The sequence below is a fragment of the Macrobrachium rosenbergii genome, chromosome 23 (genome assembly GCF_040412425.1).
Source record: "Macrobrachium rosenbergii isolate ZJJX-2024 chromosome 23, ASM4041242v1, whole genome shotgun sequence".
Taxonomy (NCBI): domain Eukaryota; kingdom Metazoa; phylum Arthropoda; class Malacostraca; order Decapoda; family Palaemonidae; genus Macrobrachium; species Macrobrachium rosenbergii.
The window spans coordinates 47,391,617-47,410,878 of record NC_089763.1 but is presented as its reverse complement, the minus strand read 5'-3'; the positions used below and the strand labels follow the sequence as shown (position 1 = coordinate 47,410,878).

At 38.2% G+C, this 19,262-nt stretch overlaps 1 long non-coding RNA gene across 2 annotated transcripts in view; it reads right to left on the bottom strand.

Moving 5' to 3' along the window:
- Positions 1 to 4,814: 4,814 nt before the first annotated feature.
- LOC136851598 (uncharacterized) overlaps positions 4,815 to 19,262 on the bottom strand; it is a 226,683-nt gene continuing 212,235 nt past the window's right edge. For both annotated transcript variants that reach the window (XR_010856921.1, XR_010856922.1), the window contains 4 exons: positions 15,952 to 16,808; positions 14,559 to 14,639; positions 10,711 to 10,825; positions 4,815 to 8,014 (listed from right to left, as the gene is read on the bottom strand). This is a non-coding gene — a long non-coding RNA (uncharacterized lncRNA). The remainder of the gene's footprint in view (positions 8,015 to 10,710; positions 10,826 to 14,558; positions 14,640 to 15,951; positions 16,809 to 19,262) is intronic.

The following is a 19,262-nucleotide window of genomic DNA, read 5'->3' as shown; positions in this document are numbered from 1 at the left end:
CTTCAGAAAAGCAAAAATTATGCAGAACTGTTTCAGTAAAAGAGAGACAGAGAGAGAGAGAGAGAGAGAGAGAGAGAGAGAGAGAGAGAGAGAGAGAGAGAGAGAGAGAGTTCTTTAAAACAAAGTGTGCAGTGCTTCGTCAACAAAACATGTGGGCTTTCCTTTAACGTGAAACGCATAGGGCTTTTGCTCCCAAGTGTTCAGATGATCATAACTGCTTCTACAGTGCAAAATGTGTGCAATTCTGCAGATTACAGGTTGTGTTGTAACTTTGCCAAGTGTCTCTATGTAGCAGCTCTAATAGGAGACTGCAGAAATACCTTTGAGTGTATGGTCTGAGACTTCCAGTTGACAGAAAAAGGAGTCTAGTCAGACTGAAGGTTGAGAGGAGGTAGTAAGGGCAATGTCTTAGTTATTTATGTGAATTTACAAAATATCCAATTTCTATAGCTAATAACTTTACAAAAAAATAATGGCACTTCAGATTTCTGCAAAGGTAGGCCACTGAGGAAAAACTGAATAGCCATGAGACTCCAATTCGAAGATTATCTAACCTAGACTGCAATGTCCCCATGTGTACCACAAATAAGGAGACAATGGATACTTATACAATTCTCTTGATTTCTGGTTGTGCTGATAAATAACAAAGGAACCAATTACTTTTTTTCCAGCTAATGAGGGCTAAGAATTAATGAGAACTCAATAAAAAGTTGAAATACAGAAGTCCTTATACAATTAAGTCAATACAATTTGGTATAACAATAATTTTCCCATTATTCAAATTTTTAAGTTAAATTTTAACAATTACATTTAACTGAATCTTGATTCGATCAAAGCACTCAAATGCAATGGGAATTTTATGAAACATAAAAACATTAATAATTAACCTAAAAAAATCTCCATATGTCAAGACACCGTTGTATTTATTCTAAAACTGACAAAAACCTATAGCTCAGAAATAATAAACGTGAATTTCTCAAACAATCTACGTTGATAAAGCCACAAGCATGTAAGAAACATCTTGTTAAAATGTAACTACAGATAATTTCCGAAATTATTTCGTTTCACAGCTGAGACAACTCTTCTGTCAGGATTTAATTTCTGATAACTATATCTGGGGCAAGTATACACATAACAAAAATCCCCCACTATCAAATACCTTTCCTTCACTTTCCATCCCTTTGTCTTTTCCGTATATCTATTCAACATCTTTCGCCCAAACTTACTCCAGTTTACACATTTCATGGAAGACCAATCCCTTTGTGAGAGCCTGACAAGGAAAGATACCTGTAACTTACTTGTCTCGTAAAGCAAGTTAAAAACAGCAGTTGATTAAACAGCAACCCTCTTAATAGTGAAGAATTTTCCTTTCATGTCAAAGGTATAAAATTTTTGTACTACAGTGGAAGATTATTGGTTAGTTCTTAGAATGGATTTTAATCTTCCGAGAGAAAGTCTGTCTATCAATGTAACATTAAGACGAATAAACCCTTTACATAACTGAGAATGCATCATAAACTGCCCTCAAAGTAACACTTTCAACTTGGAACCTTCACATGCAACAAGTGTCTTGAAATATGCAGAGATGCCATGATAATAATTCAGTAGTTACAGTATTAATTTTTAGTAGATTATGTTTAATGTTAAGCAGGAAGCATTATTTTCATGGCAAGCTTTGTACAAAATTCACAGTTTTAAAAAAGAATAAATCCTTTATGACAAAATTTGAGATATGGCTGATATTCAATATTCTTAAATTTCTCCTATCTTAACAGTGCAAACGTTTAAATGCCAAGGGCTCTGATATCTCTGCTATATTAAACATAGCCTTTCAGTAACCTAAGTTTTAAGTATCAAGTATCCAGAGGTACCATATAGTTCTTGCTAAACTGATAAGGAGGTTAACAATATATATCCCAAAACGCTGTGCTACTTTATAGTTGATGGAGAAATTCAAATGGAAAATAAACTGTGCATCCTGACATATACTAAAATAACTGACACCTGATATAACGTGATACGGAGTCTTAGCAAGAAACTACGTAATGTGAAACATACTAGGCTACAGTTACCTGTTAATAAACTTATAAAAATGACAATTTTATAATAAAGTAAAGTTTTATATATACTTACCAAATAATTACATAGCTATTAGTTTCACTTAACTGCAACAGTTCAAAATTTGAAATTCACGGTAACGCGCTATTGTTTTAGTGTAGGTAACTAGACCCCGCCCACTTTTGGTTAAGAATAGGTACAACAGTGCTGAAGAGCTCAATTCGTTTGTGCCCTATGTCCATGGGAGGGGAGGTGGGAGGGCTTTGATCATGTAGACACTTGGTAAGTATAAAAATATTTTATCGTAAAAATGTCATTTTTATATAAGTAACTTACCAAGTAATTACATAGCTGAACCCCACATTGACATGAGGTGGGATGCATGGATATGTTCTACCCAAAAACACTCAGTAAAGGAGATGAATTTGAAATAGAAAGGCAGCTAGCATTGGTGTAATGCTTGTTGTAACCTTACCTGGTGAGAGAGCTGCAGCAGGAAGATACTGCCTCTGGTTAGCGCTCATCTCAACCTGTAGTGGCACAGCAGTAAAGCCAAGAGTCGTCTCTACTTCAGTGGGAGAACCTTGCAGTCGAGGAGTACTGCAATGACTGACAAAGTCTTACAAAATAAATGCCCTTGCCCTGGGCATAGTACAATGAATACAACCAGAAATTTGCTACCACACAATATTAAAAACAAAACTATCACCCAACCATTAAAAACGACGACTGGTGGTTACCCTGGTACACACTACCACCGCCTAGGCTTCCTAAAACTCAGCATCCTTTAACAAGGCGAGGAAATAGAGGATTGGAAGGAATACCCCCTATCCTTCTTCCCCCAATACCATGCCAGCCATGGCCAATAGACCTAACATACTGCAATTATTATAGATTGTCTCCATATCGCGCAAATAATGGGAGGTGAACACTGATTTTGACTTTCAGTAAGTCGATTGGAGAATCATGGAGAGCGACAAGTTCTTAGAAACCAACAAAGTGACGACTGCTCTAATCTCATGAGCTTTGACTTTAAAAACAGGGAAATGTTCTTCTTGAACTTTGAGTGTGACTGGGAAATAACATTCTTTAAAAGAAAGCCATGGCATCCTTAGAAACGGTCATGAGTGTTTCTTCACTGAACACCATAGATTTTGAGAAGGACTTCTAATCCCTTTGGTCCTATCCAAGTAGTAGTTAAGTGCTCTAACTAGGCAAAAAGCTCTCTCCTGGTCTGCTAGCCCAAGGATATTTAACAAACTCTTGATCGTGAATGAACAAGGCCAGGGGTCAGACGGGATTTCATTCTTTGCCAGGAATCCAACCTTGAATGAGCAGACCACATCTCCCTGTGAAAAACCTACTAGCTTACTGATCCTCTTTCCCTTAGCTAAAGCAACTAAAAAGAGAGTCTTCCTGATTAAATTTCTCAGCGATAAGGAGTGAAGGGGCTCAAATGGAGGGCTGGAGAGCCATTTGAAGATGACAGATAGATTCTAGCTAAGCCTGGAAAGGACTGACATTTTGACTTCTCTTGCTTGGACCAGTCACAAAAGTGTCTATCTAGGGACTTCATTGGATTGCTTTGCAGCTTTTCTTGATCTTGATAATACTTGGAAGCAATGGAACTGAGACTGCAGACTCTTCGAGACCTCTATGTCTACACAGAGTGTACAAGCAGCATGGATGTGTTGGTATGGCCATATAAGAAGCCATCATTGATTGCAGAGGTGGCTAAGCCTGGAGATGGACCTCAGAAACATTAAAAAATCAGGTCTATCAATGGCTTCTCCACTGTTTGTACACAGAGGTTTTAGGACCTGTTTGCGGCGACTTAATGACGTTTAACTTTCCCTGGTTGGAGTGAGTTATGCAGTTGTTCTCTGCCCTATGCTCTGTAAAGGGAGAAGGGGTGAGTTCCTCCCTGATTTCTGAGTCCCAAAACTGCAAGTGACTGTCAAAATGCTAAAGGATCACTTCACCTGCATTGATATGTAGTCTTTTCTTCTAAGACCATGTCCCAGAAAGACGTTTGATGTCTGCATTTGCTCAGCGGGTGCAATTTTCCTACAGCTTTTCTTGAAGCAGAAGCCTCTTTGCTGGATTGATGAAAATGAAGAGTCTGGAGAGTTTTTGCCAACTGACAGTCTGAGACTCAAGCTTCCTCATCCTCTTGTTGGACAGAAAAGCCGAAAAGGCAGAGCATCGATCCTCATCCCCAAATAGAGAATCGATTGTATCGGAGCAAATTGGGATTTCTGAAAATTGATTAAAAGACCCAACTCTTGAGCAGAGAGCCCTGAACTGAAAGACCCTGCTCTGGAATATGAACCGCAGATACCTCCTGGAGTCCAGATGTGGAAGTATGAGATCCTCCATGTCGATTGTGACCATCCAGTTGATGAATGGCTGACAGGACTGAACAGTTCGTTTCCATTTTCTTCTGTGGTCTGCACAAAAAGTTCACATCCAGAAATCTCTCAATTTGGGGATGACAAACAGAAGGTTGTAAAACCCTCCAAAATGGACCACCTCCACAGCTCTTTTGTTGGTATGGGGATGAACTTCCTTAAGCCAAGCCTCTCTCACCATGCTGAATGATGGGAAGAGGTTTTTCATTGAAAGAATGACAAGTCATGGAGCTTTTTGGCACCTGTTCCTGGCTTCCCATTTGTCCCAGAAATGGAGGCCTGGTCTGGGGCTTGGGACTGGTTTGGAGGAGACTTCTTGGTTCGGACTGTGATTCGAGGCAGGGCTGAAATTTGGCTCTTCCACCTCAAAAGGGCTGCTGCTGCAACAGGGAGACATTTCTCATGCTGAATGAGACTGAAGTACCACAGGTGGTTTGGTTCCTTTGCACACCTTGTCGACTGCATCAAAAGGTCTTGCATCGACTTCTGCAAGTCCGACACGACCTGCTCTATTCTAGCTCTTGGGAATAAAGATGCCCGATCTAAAGGTGCAAACAGGAGAACCAAACTCTGAGAGGGAGTAACACCTTTAGTGGTAAAGGTGCACCACAGTTCCCTTTTCTTAAGGACTCCCATGGAGAATAAGGTAGCAAGCTCCTGGGAGCCATCCCTAATGGCCTTATCTGCACATAAGAGTACTCCCAACCAATCTGCAGCAAAGTTCTCTTGAAGTGTTTTACAGTCTTCTATTTTCTTGGCTAACGTTGCAACTGTCCAGTTCAAGAAGCTGAATACTTCAAGGACTAAAGACATCTCTCAAGAAACGGTCTAGCTCGAGGAAGTGAACATGATCTTAGCAGAGTTAAAAGCCAATCTCTGCGTTGAGTCCACTGGGCTGGAGAAGTCCCCCTGGGAGGAGGCAGAAACTCCCAGAGAAGGAGCTTCTCCAGGAGAGTGGGACAAGTACCTCCTTGGCAACAGGCGGGAGGGAGGTGCACTGAAAACCGCCTTACCAAGTTCCCTCTTTTCCGCTAACCAACTGTCAATGCCTGCTAAAGCCTTCCTAGAGGATGAGGAGAGGACCATCTTCGGTAGTCTGGAGGCCTCTACCGGCTGTCTCATCATGAAGGCCAAACCAGGTGACAATGGGGCCCTTGGAAAGAAGAAAATTGGATGTTCTTGATTGATGGCTTCTTTGTCGGCTTCTTCATTGGATGAAATGGGAGATGGAATTAAGTCCACCTGATCCTGTGTAGCAGAAGGTTGCTTCTGTAAAAGGCCGAGGATGTTATCTCATTGCCGTTGGATAGGTTCCAACGAAGGATCCGTGATGGCAGGGGTTGGTGCCAAACACTTGGCTACTAGTGCAGAGCGTATTTAAAGCAAAAATTCTGACACATAACAATTGGAAACTGGGCATATGGACATTGGGCGCCTCTCGGAAGTGTTCGGACATTAAGTGCTCATAACCTGATCGCTTGGACACTGGGCGATACGACACTACATTCAGACATTGGGCATTCGGACACTGCGCTCGGAATTTGGACACTCGGACACTGGACGCTTCAACACATAACACTTGGGCATATACGTTCGGAAACTGGGCACTCAGACAACTTGGATGAGGGATGCCCTGTCAAAGACTGGCTCTCTGCCACTGAAGTATCATGCACAACTTGCTCGGGACTGGAAGATGGGCGTTTAGACACTGGATGCTTCGACACAGAACACTTGGACACTGTGCGTTTGGACACTGGGCACTCGGACAACTTGGATGAGGAATGCCGCATCAAAGACTAGCTCTCCATCACCTAAGTATCATGCACAACCGGCTCGGGACTGACCCAAAAGCTGCAGGAGGGAAGAGGACTATGCTCTTGTTCCCTAGGAAGTTTACAGGGAAGCGCATTCAGAGGAAGGAGCATGCCTTTCAATGGTCTTGATACTTTCGAAAAGCATTTGCACTGGTCCACACTGGTGTTCAAATCACTAGATGACAGAGCATAAACATCCATATGGATGCCTTTCCAATGGCAAACCACCAAGTCCTAGGTTCGATCAACAGGCTCGGTTGAGGGGGCAACTACCCATAGGCAAACCCCACCAACCTCATTTAGACCTCCGGTTTGCCTTCCCCCCAAGTTTGGGGGAGTTTGACATTGACCTTTGTCTAAGAACATTGGTGGGATGAGTAGTCACCTCCTCTGCTGACACTGCACTTGCAACCACACTAATTAAACTTACCTGGTCCATAAGGGCCTTGACCAAAGACCAGCTTGGCTACAGTGTTAACAAGCGGACCAAACTTTTGGTCAATTCTAGCTTCCAGGCTGGCGATGGCATCGGGTTCAGAAGAATGGGAGCCAGGTAGCAGAGTTTCAGGAAAAGTTGGAGGGCTGGTGATAGAAGAGAAAGCAGCCACAGGCATAGATGGTGCAGGTTGAACAGCAATATCCGATATTGGAGTGGAAACCTGACTAGCTAAACCTCTAGCCTCAGCTCTAGCAGCCGCCTTTCTTTGTCTGTCTTTCTGGAGTTTATCTAAATGTGCATCCAAAACTTTCCATTTACCCTGATCCCAGTTTTTGCATTCGTCACATCTAAGTTCAAACAAGAAAATTTGCCCTCTACAATGGCAACACAAAGTGTGTGTGTGAGTCTTACTTAGCAGAATTAAGTCTAGTATTGCAGCCTTTGCTGCAATACCTGATACTAGACAAGCTAGAGACCAACATACTAAATCAAAATTAGTCACAATGGAACTAGATAAGCTAATAAATAACATTCAACCAACAAGAATGAATACCTCACCAAAGACAAAAGATACAACCAGAGCTGCTCAACCAAACGTTGTCCAGTTGACCGGCAGAAACGAATTGAGCTCTTAAGCACTGTTGTACCTAGTCTTCCCCGAAAGTGGGAGGGGTCTAGTTACCTACGTTAAAACAATAGCGCATTACCGTGAATTTCAAATTTTGAACTGCCAAGGCTAAGTGAAACTAATAGCTATGTACTGTAGTTACTTGGTAAGTTACCTATATAAAACTCTAGGTAAATGCTCATTAGTTAAGATTAAACTGACATGAGCTATAGGTATGAAAAAGTCTATACATCCTGAGTGATACTGAACTACCTAATGGCAAACATTAAACTGAGAAGTAGTGAACGTGGAAAATATATATCCCTAAATATTAAACCATAAAAAGTTGAAGTAACAGATTATATATCTTTAATCAAAGTGAACTACCTCGTAAGATAAAGACTCCTAAAGCTGAACTCAACTCCACTTTGGGTCAAAAGGCACTGCTACGACTTGATAAACTAACTCTTGCTCATGACTATGAACTTAACACTACCATAGTTTTGACAGTCAGCATCAGTAAAATTATGCTGTTTTTATGTGAAAGTATGACTTTCCAACATTTTTTGTTAATGAGGCCATTTTTTCTACTTCATTCAGGCCCTTTACAAATTCTTGTGGAATTGTGGGACTGACATCTATTCAACTTGTTCCATTTATGTCCCAGCACCCCGCAGATACTTTCCTGAAGAGAAAAGAAACAAGTTAATGACTTCCTGTTACTTTGAGATCTTTTGGCTTACAAGGCATTTAGATAAAAAAAAATCGTCTTATACCTATGCCCTTTGAATAAAGGGGCAAAAATTAGGCATGATCTTTATAAGACTATTTTCAAACGTCTTAATTTTCTCAATACACCTTAATGAAATGAAATTTTATTTCGATATGGCTGTAGTAAATATTACGGAAGCTGAACATTGGATTGTAATACAGATTTCCCTAAAATGAGTAACAGAAGCTTCTTAGTGTTTTAATTACATATTGTCATTATTATCATTATTGTTATCTGGGCTCGGCAATAAGATTCATAAGACAGTTTTAACATTTTCACGTAATCTAGGAAGATTTTTCTGCACTAACATTGTCCCACCTCTCTTCAATTTGTCTTAAATCATCCAAGTACCCCTAGTTGGCTTATTTTCAGAAAATGGCCAGTTACTGCTCTCACTAACTGCCTTCCTCAGGGTTCTCACCAAAATCCAAGCCATTTTATTGACTACACTAGAAATGATCCATAATTTCCATTGATTTGCAAATAAAATTAAACTTGTCTTGAACTTCTAGTTTCATAATGCCAAGATTTTTTTCATAGATATAATTCGCCTAATGCATCACTCTTGTTTTTAAAATTAATCCTGAAATTCAGATCTTAAACATTTGATCATGGAGTACTTTATACCAGCAATACTATTACACATTCTGGTTCATGATATTTCCTCTCCCGCTATCAATACTGCAGTGAAAAAATGTGATTGTCTATCAAGTCAGGCTGGAAAAATCCTTCTGCAATGACAACACTTTAAGATAAACTTTAAAGACAGATATGCAACATCTGAGTTAGTACTGACTTGAGCACTTGTCCCTATGACCCAGGTTACTAAAGATGATTCAATAATAATAATATAGTTTTGCTTCTTATCTCAATTAGACTCCATGTAACATTACAAGTAATCAAGTAATAAAGCAGCCCTGATTCATCATTTAGAAAAGCATGCCCTGAATATCAACCACCAATACTGTGCAGTACTGCATTCCTAACACTTTATTAGAAAACTTTAAAGGCAGTATAATTACAATGTTGTCCTACCTCCCTGATTCAGTAAAAATGCATTGGACATCAATTTGATACTAATGCCCAACAGTTCATAAAGTATTTTAGTATTATTGCCGTCCCGACAATCTGCTTCAGTATAAATGAAATGTAAGCATGCAGTCCCACAACCAGCAGCAGATAAAATACCCTTGATTAAAGGTACAACAAACCTTTGGCGAAAGCGTATGCAAATGAAATCTTAATGCTGTATTGTCCTGTCACAAGTTTTAAATTCTGTGTAGAAAAGTTTCAGTAAGTACCGTCAAAAGACTTTTTTCCCCAGATTTTTGCATGGAAATCTTGCAAGACATACAAATTATCTTTCCAGAATATCTTTTAACCAATGAATTTTTCAAGTAACAATACACACGCATCTCCTATTCATGACTCGGAGCCATGGATATTTTGAATCTGTGAGTTTTCATATTAAACCATTTGAGAAATCAAGTTGAACATATGAATATGCTTCACTTGATCATTTTTGGGTCGTGACAAGGCCTTCAGTACAGTTATGCACGGTCAGAGTCCGCACAGAAGGTTCTGTTTTATGAAAAGAAAATCAGTGCATTGAATTTTTCTAGCAAGCTTTCAGTTTTAAGAATAATGTCCAAAAATATCCCCAGTCCAGCAATGTAAGTCATGAACTGCATATCAAGCTACCTGTACTGCAAACTAGATATGCCTGTACAACTATTTTGTCCATGGGAGATTAAACTAAAGGATAATTATTGAAATAAAAATATGGTAAATACTGAGCATTAATTTTATACACCATGTTAAAACTGGAACAGATTCTCACATAATTTAGTGATGGTTATTGCAACTTAAAAATGTGACATTTTTTATTTACATTATTGGGCCCAATTTTCGTAGTCCTTCAATATAAACATTTTCTAAGGATATTTTATTACTGAATGTGTTTTTTCATTCGCTAGAATCACATTTTACTCATATTAATGACACACCATAAACCTTGTCCATTTAACAAAATTAGACATAAGAAACCTTGCCTTGTATTGAGATTTCAGAGCACGACATTAGGAATACTCATAATCACATAAAAGTGACAGCCTCTAATTTTATCGCATTTGAACACGAATCAAATACCTAAGAAAACTACGAGAATCATTTGTCAGGACACCACATTCCCCTCTACAAAGTTCGAGCATGCTTCTGGGATTTTCAGCTAGAAATTCTCCTTTGTGCAAAATGTCACTTCACATTTACACAGTTTAGTAATGCTGCCTTCAACATTTCATTTTACGCACGTCATAATTTTCATTTTTGATTCATTTAGTTTACGATAATTTATTTATTTTGACGAGATTTTTACCAAAATGTTTTAATAAATCACTTTAATACAGACTACAGCACATCATCAAGCTCAAAATACTTTAAAAACTCCATAAATGATTTTTATAGTATGATCTATTATGCAACACAATCACCTTGAAATTTTTAAATCGTATTTGTGGAAAACAAAAGTGTTATAATAATGCACCAGTTTTCAGCTTTGCAGTCAGTCAAAGGCAGTTGTTAAAACATTTCTAATTTTACCTGTGTCCTACCTTAACAGATCATGGATCCAGGTGACAAACTGGACAATATCCACTCTAGCATAGTACGTATAAGGCTCTTCTCCCTCCATTTCCGCATTATGACCCGTTCTCTTAAGTTGTCAGCCTAAAATACAAATATTTAATCAGATACTGATAGCTTTCTTGTATTTTTCAATTTACATCTATAGCTTTTGGGTCAAGTCTTCCCAGTACATAAATTGTAAGAAAAGTTTGTAAAACTTTCAAAAGAACCATCAACTGCACTGTGAAGTCATTTATGAAACTTCACTATCATTTTTCATAGATATTACACATTTTTAAAGATTTATAGCTCAAGCAGATGGTTTCTGTAAGCCGCAAAAATACCTGCAAGGCGTTATCTGCCTGAAAACATCTTTCTTTAGTCCTACTTGCATAGGCTAGTTGCGCTATCTTGATTATATTTACTTTTAATAGATTTTTACATCTGAATTCTCTAAAGTCACAGTGGCTTTTTCAAGTACCCAGACCTGACCGTTGACCACAACTTCATACTAGAACAGGCATATCTTTTTTTCCTATTGCAGTTCTTTCAACGAGTGTTAATCTAGTCATTTCCTGCATCTCATACACGATAAAACTCCCTCTGTTTGATCTTGTACGAGATCAAACATAAGCTGTCTAGAATAAAATTAAATGTACTTTCAGTACATAATTCTATCTTATCCTCAGAAATGAGATGGCCATGTACAGGAACTCAGGCCTCTTCAAACATTGTATTCCCCTTACAAAATAACATGTGCCGCAACTGGGAATATCTAAACTTTCACAAGTGAAACGAATCTCCAATTCATTAACTAATGTACTGGTATTTCGTATTCTTAGAACAGCCCAGCTCCTAAAATAAAATTTCTTCAAAGTCTTTCGTTTAAGCCATTTTAGAAATTCATTGAACATGATTACTTGTACTGCACAGTAAATGCAACCTTTAAATTTTTTAACCTTTTAGTACTGCCACTCATGGTTTACTACTTCCTACTTTATATCTTTTAGTTGTTTCGAAAGATTAAATATTCCCATACCAACTTTTCATTTTTCTTCTTGACACAGGATTAAACCCATGGGTAGCCGGTAATATTTCGTTAAGTTTTCATTTTCTGTTGTAACTTAAACAGGCAGGTTTCTATCGGTAGTAACATATAGGTCCAAGTGCTTTCAATCAGTCTTTTCCATAGTTTAGTTCTCACTGGTTGAAGCTTAAAAAAAGTGTATTCTGATTTAAGCTGCTTTCATGTTCTTGTACTCTTGAACTACATAGTTCTTTTCCTGTGACAAGTGGTCAGTGATATAAAGTATAGTTTCAGTTGCAATCATAGCCTCAACTTAAGGTCTTTCTAACACTTGTATTGCATTCAAACTGTTTTATCATGTAGGGTCTGGCAAGGTCAAGGCACTTGCAGCTTGGCATACTGTGAGTCATGGACTTAGAAGCTTAGCAGACCACCAGTCATAGACAATGCGTGAGTAAATGGCAGGAGTAACTATGGTTTAGGCCTATTAGTTATTTCCAAGGCTATTAGCATACTTTGACTGCAGGATGGCACTCTGTGTTTTACTGTAGCACTACACGGCATTCATTAGATAATGGCCCAGGTATAGGTGTAGTATCTCCAAGTTAGTTATTTGTGCTCTGTGATGTGTATGTGCGCTATAGTGGTTACACCCTTGCTTGCCTATCTGCAGCCTGGGTTGAACTGACTATCGAATGTCCATCTGGCTTTAGTGATCTAGTATCCCCAAGCACTCTACTTTCTGCATTTGGGGTCTATTTGTCCTTGGGAAGAGCGGCCAACTAATGGGACTACTGTGAGACAATGAAGCTTAGGGTCTCTGGTAGCTACATTCTAACCACTAGCTTAACTTCACCAGCAAACAAAGGTGAGAAGTTGCCTTACTGCAGTGGAGGGGTCACACCCAAAATGCCTATACACAGCTGCTCTTAGGGTTTGTTTTAATTGATTACTGTGGGTAGGGATGGCTGGGGATGTGCACTCTGCGAGGGAGGCAGCGTAGGTCTTTGGCTCTGAGTGTGTGGCTTTTTATGAATGAGAATCGATGGTGGTTTGCCCAATGCACTGGGCGTACCCCCAGAACAGATAAGCCATGTACTCATTCTTGTGGAGTGGTGAACTCAAGGGGTGTCACCAAAACCTCGATGAGTATGATTTGAGAAGAATGCTCGACTCTGCAAGGTAGACACATAGTCCAGTTAGCGACATGCATGAATGGATTAATGAGACTTCCAGTGTTTTTAACAACTATCTTGTAAACCAAGTGGCAAGGGGATGGGCCTACACACAAAAAGGAAAGAAAATCCCGTAAAGCTTGACTCTGTTCTGATGATGTAGAGAAACATCAGTGGTATAACCTAAATGGGAGGCAGCAAGGCTTTTCATATGGCTGACAGTGAAATACCATTAACCTGATCATTCCTCTACTTACTCAGTGAAGCAGAGCTGGAACTTTGCCGGCCAGCCAAGCCTTGGCAGAAGCTGAACAGTATCAAGCGGGGAGTTTGCACTTAACACTTGCAGCTTGGAACACCTGATTTCTGTGTGCCTCATTTGTGTGGGATTTCAGTGATGAATTTCTGTCCCCTTTCTCGAAATGTTTAACTTGCATCTGACCTCTATTTTTTTATAACAGAATTATTCGATGTCGTTCAAGTCATAATCTATGTTTTTCTCCCTTTTCTTAGCAACAGTAATTTGGACTGTTGTCTCCCCGTAATTTTTTAAACTTGCAGTATTTCTGTTTTGTAAAATTCCCAGTGCTGTAAATAGTCTTCTGATTGCTTTGTACACCAACAGAATGCCTTGAATCAGTTTAATTTTTTTTCATTTTATCCAGAAAGCACTATAGCAGTAACCTGCAAAGCAAAACAAAACCTCTGTAGAAAGCAAAACTTACTGAATATGGAATGATAAAGCTTAAACCTTCCCCTAGTTAGTAAAATGCAGTTCTTCTATATACCTTCTGACTTTAGGCAGTGTAGTGTAGAATGTGACACCATTTAAAATGGGGAAAATTTTTCAGTACAAACTATACTGTCAAACTGATATACTTAATTGCAAGTAACTAATCAACGTTCATACATGCTAGAAAAGTCAGCCTGGAATGTCATTTGCAAGGGCTCTGCTCAGTTCTTCTAAATCAAGCAAGCCTAGCTCCTTCCCCAACACAGCATTCCATGAAAATTACTTTTTGAATGCAGTGTTGTCAAACACTTCAGTTGATGTCACACTTATCGAAAGCCCTAATAAGTAATTGTTCTTAGCACAATTTTTGTACTGTCGTGCAAAAGATTGTTACTCCAAACGTCAATTGTAACAAAAAAGTTAGAAATAAATCAGACTTCTACAAACTTACACGAAGAGTAACATAGACCTATCAAGTCTTCAACAAAACTGTGTATTGCATTCACTCTTTCCAATTTAGTTATTAGATCCATACATCAAAAGATCAACATCACTTGGGATTAAAAAGATATTCCGCCTTATACTTTTACTTCAGAAAATCTTTTGAGAAAACCGACATTTGACTGAAATATCTAAATTAAAAGTGACAAATGATTTCCCCATCATCCATGAAAGCTTAAGCTTAAAGGATTCACGCAACAAATCAATGCCCTTTACGGTGTGAAGTCTTTAAGCGTTATCATAGACACATTATCCTCCATTTTCCTAAGAAATTGATGAGTGAACCAAATATGAACAATATTTGTTTGTACATCGCAATTTTCTGATACATTGTACAAGTGCCATATGCTTCTTTTAGCATTGATTAAGCAGGTAAATAAGTGAAAAACACTTCCTTACCTTTCAGGAGTTAAAAAATCGGAACTTGAAACTGTTTTCTTGTACATCAGACGTGATCAGTCACCCAAAACGCCCAGAGACCTAAGAAAGAAGAGATTCATTATTAGTTCATTGGTAGTTCCATTTAACCCTATCCCTAACAGAAAGATGGGACCTAGTGTAGAGTTTGTAAGCTAAAATCTCGATAAATAATGCAGTACATCTATGCAGTGAACTGATAGACCTAGACCAAAGTGCCTGTCGTTTTTGGAATATTTAGAACCTGCATTATTCCCAATACTGTCTGCCGTCAAAAGTTATCCTGGCCCTCTAAAACCTCCGCTCTCTTATATCTGAGAAGCAGTGTTGCGTATATATTTACCTAAGCTTGATTCCTTATCTGGAAGAGTCGAGTTTGCTGGGTGTACAGTACAGTACGAGTGAAAAGCAAAGATAGCGCACAAACAAGTCAAAAGGTGGGATTAGTCAGGGAAGAATTGTCTAAAAAAATAAGTGAACTTGACTAATGGCTGTCCGATAAGGGGGTTGGGTTGTAGCGTGCAACAACGGTATCAAAGGTGAATCAATATGGAATAAACCCTTTAGCCAATTTGTATACTGAGAAAGAGCATTAAGTTTCTGTGATGCTGGGAGTTTTTTTCTGGTTTATCGGGCAAACAATGTCAGTAAAGACACCTTCACGATAACAACAGTTAATTATTACCTCCATAACCCAGTGGAGCTTCTGTTAGGTCCACATAAGACGACTTCGCTTTGTTAACAGAAAGATAGGTATTCTGAACAAATCAGACGCATACGAAGAACATCTGTACAAAATATATTCAACACAACAAACTAACATTTGATATCAAACCAGAATCTGATCAAGATTGGCGTAAGGTTTATTATGAATATAGTACTGTGCAAATATTCAAAATGGCGTAATGTTTATCATGAATATAGTCCTGTGCAAATGTTAAGTGGAGCCGATTGTCTTACAGGATCAATGTAGCATTAGTGTACAGACTATATGTTCGATTGAGTGATTGATTAATTGAGGGTTATCTGGCGTCACAACTTCCAGGGTCACCGACGCCGAGACTATATGTTCGATATATATCTAAAGAATGCAGTTCCTGATCTTATTCACGTTCTGTATAATTTAATGTGACACTTCTGGTAAAAAAATTTAGACTTCCGTCCTGCGTAACTTTAGTAATCTGTTCCTTTCTCTAGGTTCGTACTTTTACATGATAACTGTACATAAAACTTTCAGTAAGGTCAGTGTTTATAGCAAAAATTGTCTGTGCATTTTCCACTGAAAGTTTGCACCCGTGTGGACCTTTGAATTACGGACAGATTAATGGTTTTTGAATTTTTTTTTTTATTAGATAAAAACAAAAGGTAAACTTACCGAGTTCACTCGTCGACTATTGCTCTGTCGTGAATGTCAATTAGCATTCTACCTCGACGTCAGTTAACTTATACTGATATTGAAGTGGTTCCTAGTGCCTCTTTCGTCGTGTTGGTACAGACTGAAGTCGTTTTGATACATCTATAAAGTCGATTTGATACAGCCCAGTTCGTTACCACACAAACAGTTTTAATGCTAAAACTGGTCACTTCAAATATCTACGAGTTAGTTATTTTTTTTATAAAAAAAACGCAACATCGTTATATTTATAGGCACTTACCGACACGTATACAAACATTTATTTCATACAACTAAATCGAAGTTTACATAATTCAGATACCTAGAATGTTTTACGTTTTATAAGAAAACTACTTTTTAATTTTGTTTTTATTTTCTTCACTCTTAATTTCCGGATTCTAATGTAGCAACGTGTTAATTTCGCAAATCTAAATTTCTAAGGCTATAATCAATTTGCTTATTGATTCTCGATACTAATTTACCACAAAAACGGTACTACACACGCTTAGCCAAGCGGTTTCTAAAAATTGACTGACGAGAATGTTTACTCCAGAGACGAGTGTCTCACTAATACTGATTATTTGCAATACTAGACCGCGTAGCAGCTTTCGCTTTATAGGGGGCATTTCTTAGTTCTCTGATAGGGGGTTGGGTTTAGTGCTTTATTAAATGCTGTATTCGGATTTTGCGTCAGTAATAAAATCTTTTAAGTCTTTTCTGCTTTACTCAGTAACTAATTAATGGACAGATCTTATAAAAAACCCGTGAGTTGTATCGAATTGTCTTTATAGATGTATTGAACGACTTGAATCTAAAAGAGTCTTGAAGTGAAAACTCTTCTGTAAGCAAAAAATTATATTCATTAATTACCTATTAGGAAAATAAGTTTTAATAGACTAGAATAGAATATAGAGTTTAGGCCAAAGGCTTAGCGCTGGGACCTATGAGATCATTCAGTGCTGAAACGAAAATTGACATGAAAAGTTTTGAAAAGTGTAACATGATACATGCTAGAAACCAGTTTGGGGTCTCAAAACTATAGTGTGACTAAACTCTCCCTGTAAGGACATTACTTCCTCTTAACACGTACCAAGACTGTATTAACCATCTAATAACCTCTTAAAGTATAATCGCCTTGACTCAGCTCTGATACTTATACCTAAACTGGGCAAAACATGTCCAAGCACTTTGTTAGAAATACCATAGTTTTTCTCAAAATGTATATGTATTTGCCAACCATCCTTTACCATGAATTCCGACATCTATAAGTTTGCTTGGACTGAAATAACACCTGTATTAGTCATTTGACTTACTCTTGTAATAAAATTAAGTACTATCTTTTGTCCCTAGCAGTACTTGGGGCTGTAACTGAATTGGAAACACTTCCGAGAGCCACTCTACACCTGTACTAAAAGTTTATTCTGCATCTGAATGTCCTCATTTTATGGCATTCATTATTTTCCGAAGTAAACCTACATTCTCATCTTAGTCAAAGGATAATAATGCTCCTTCCATCGGAAAATGAACTGCCGTGAACGATATTTTATCATAGCTCATAGCTTAGGCTCTGGTATTCTAATTGAAAGGTACGTTTACTAAGACTCTATCTCGTTGTCTGAGTGTTAAGATAATATAGATTTGAACATCATTATGTAACACCCTTACGATTCTTCGAGCATCTGAGTGCGCCCGATGTGCCAAATAAATGCGTAGACCGTTTACATGTTATCATACCGCCTCCAGTGGTAAGATTACGGATAAGGACGCCTACAGGTAACGAAAGGTGTAGCTCGCACAAAACACTCCCTCCTACAGTAACTGTCACTGTAAATATCTCCGAAGTACAGTTCCTCATCAGTAAACAAAATAGCTAAGATTAACAAAAAAAAAAAAAAAAGTGTTCTGCAAGAAACTGAAGGAATAGCAAGATATTAGCCAGGCTGCATTTACGAATCATCCGAGATTCCATCACTAACTTGTGAGGTCCAGAGCCGTCGCCGTGACCCTCAGGCCATCCTCACTTCAAAACGAAAATCTACATGGTGCACAGAGACTCTCAGGAAACAGATCCAGCACTCCTGATTCAAGCGATCTTTTATGCATTTTTCAGAAGATACTTTATGTCCTTGTCAGAACTGTAATTACTAATGTATGTAAGGCATTGCAAGTTTTCTAACCATATGTATTAGAAATCTCTTCGTAATTTGTATATAGAATTGTTAACCATTCTTCAGGTGTGAGAAAACGCTTCTGACTGTACATAGACGTCCCTCCGTTTTCTTCTAATGTCAAATTATACTTTTCCGCTCCCAAGCATCGTTATAAACTCATTAATATTTTGAGACGTAATGAGAGAAAAGGTATTATCTCAATACATTCGAAAATAGCTGAAACGCTTAGAATGTGTTTTTATGTGCAATGAGCCTATTGTCCCTTTGAACCGCGAGCTTTCGAGTAGATATGTCTAATATGTTCACGACTAGAATGTGTTTTATAGGTGACACACGTTTTTTGACTTTCGTAATCGAGCCTAAAGATGACTGGAATGTCTGGCTAACTATGCATAAACGATTACAGAAACTATATCATCCCACGTCCTTAAAACTAACGCAAAGAGTCCACTGAATGCCAGACTTCGAAAGGCCTTATAAGCAGTCAGCATCGGCCATAATTCCAGCTGAAAAGTAAACGATTTTTGACTGATACAGTGAAAACCACTTATCCAAAAACATAGCTTAACCCACCAGCTGCGTACAGTAAGTTCCAAAAGTGAAACTACAAATTTCAGAGGATTTCGTTAGAAATTCACTAACTGGCAACTACAACACGTAGCTGAAAAACTTTTTTTTTTACATTGAAAGCTCCATCTAGCAAAATAAAGCTAACATATGATGCACAAATATCAAATCTATGATATTTATAACAATCATAAGAAAAAATTACGGTAATAGTAATTATTTCAAAGTACAGTAATTACCTCAAACTGCAGAAACGAAACAATTTGAAATTTTCGTTCAACACAGGATTACCAACATTACCGTTGTATATTTCGAGCAATGTGGAAACAAATATTTAATATCATATCATAGTGTATTATCTATTATTTTGGCGAAGATGCATAAAACCATGCAAGTATCAATAGAATATAAGGGGAAAATCTCCGTAACATGAAACAATCAATCATGAATGCATCTAGATTCAACAGAGAAGTTGGGTGTGGTTGGTAGTTCAGATTTTAACTTTTAGGACCCGACCATTCGGACTCCACTTCAGCTTTGGCTTCGGTTTCGACC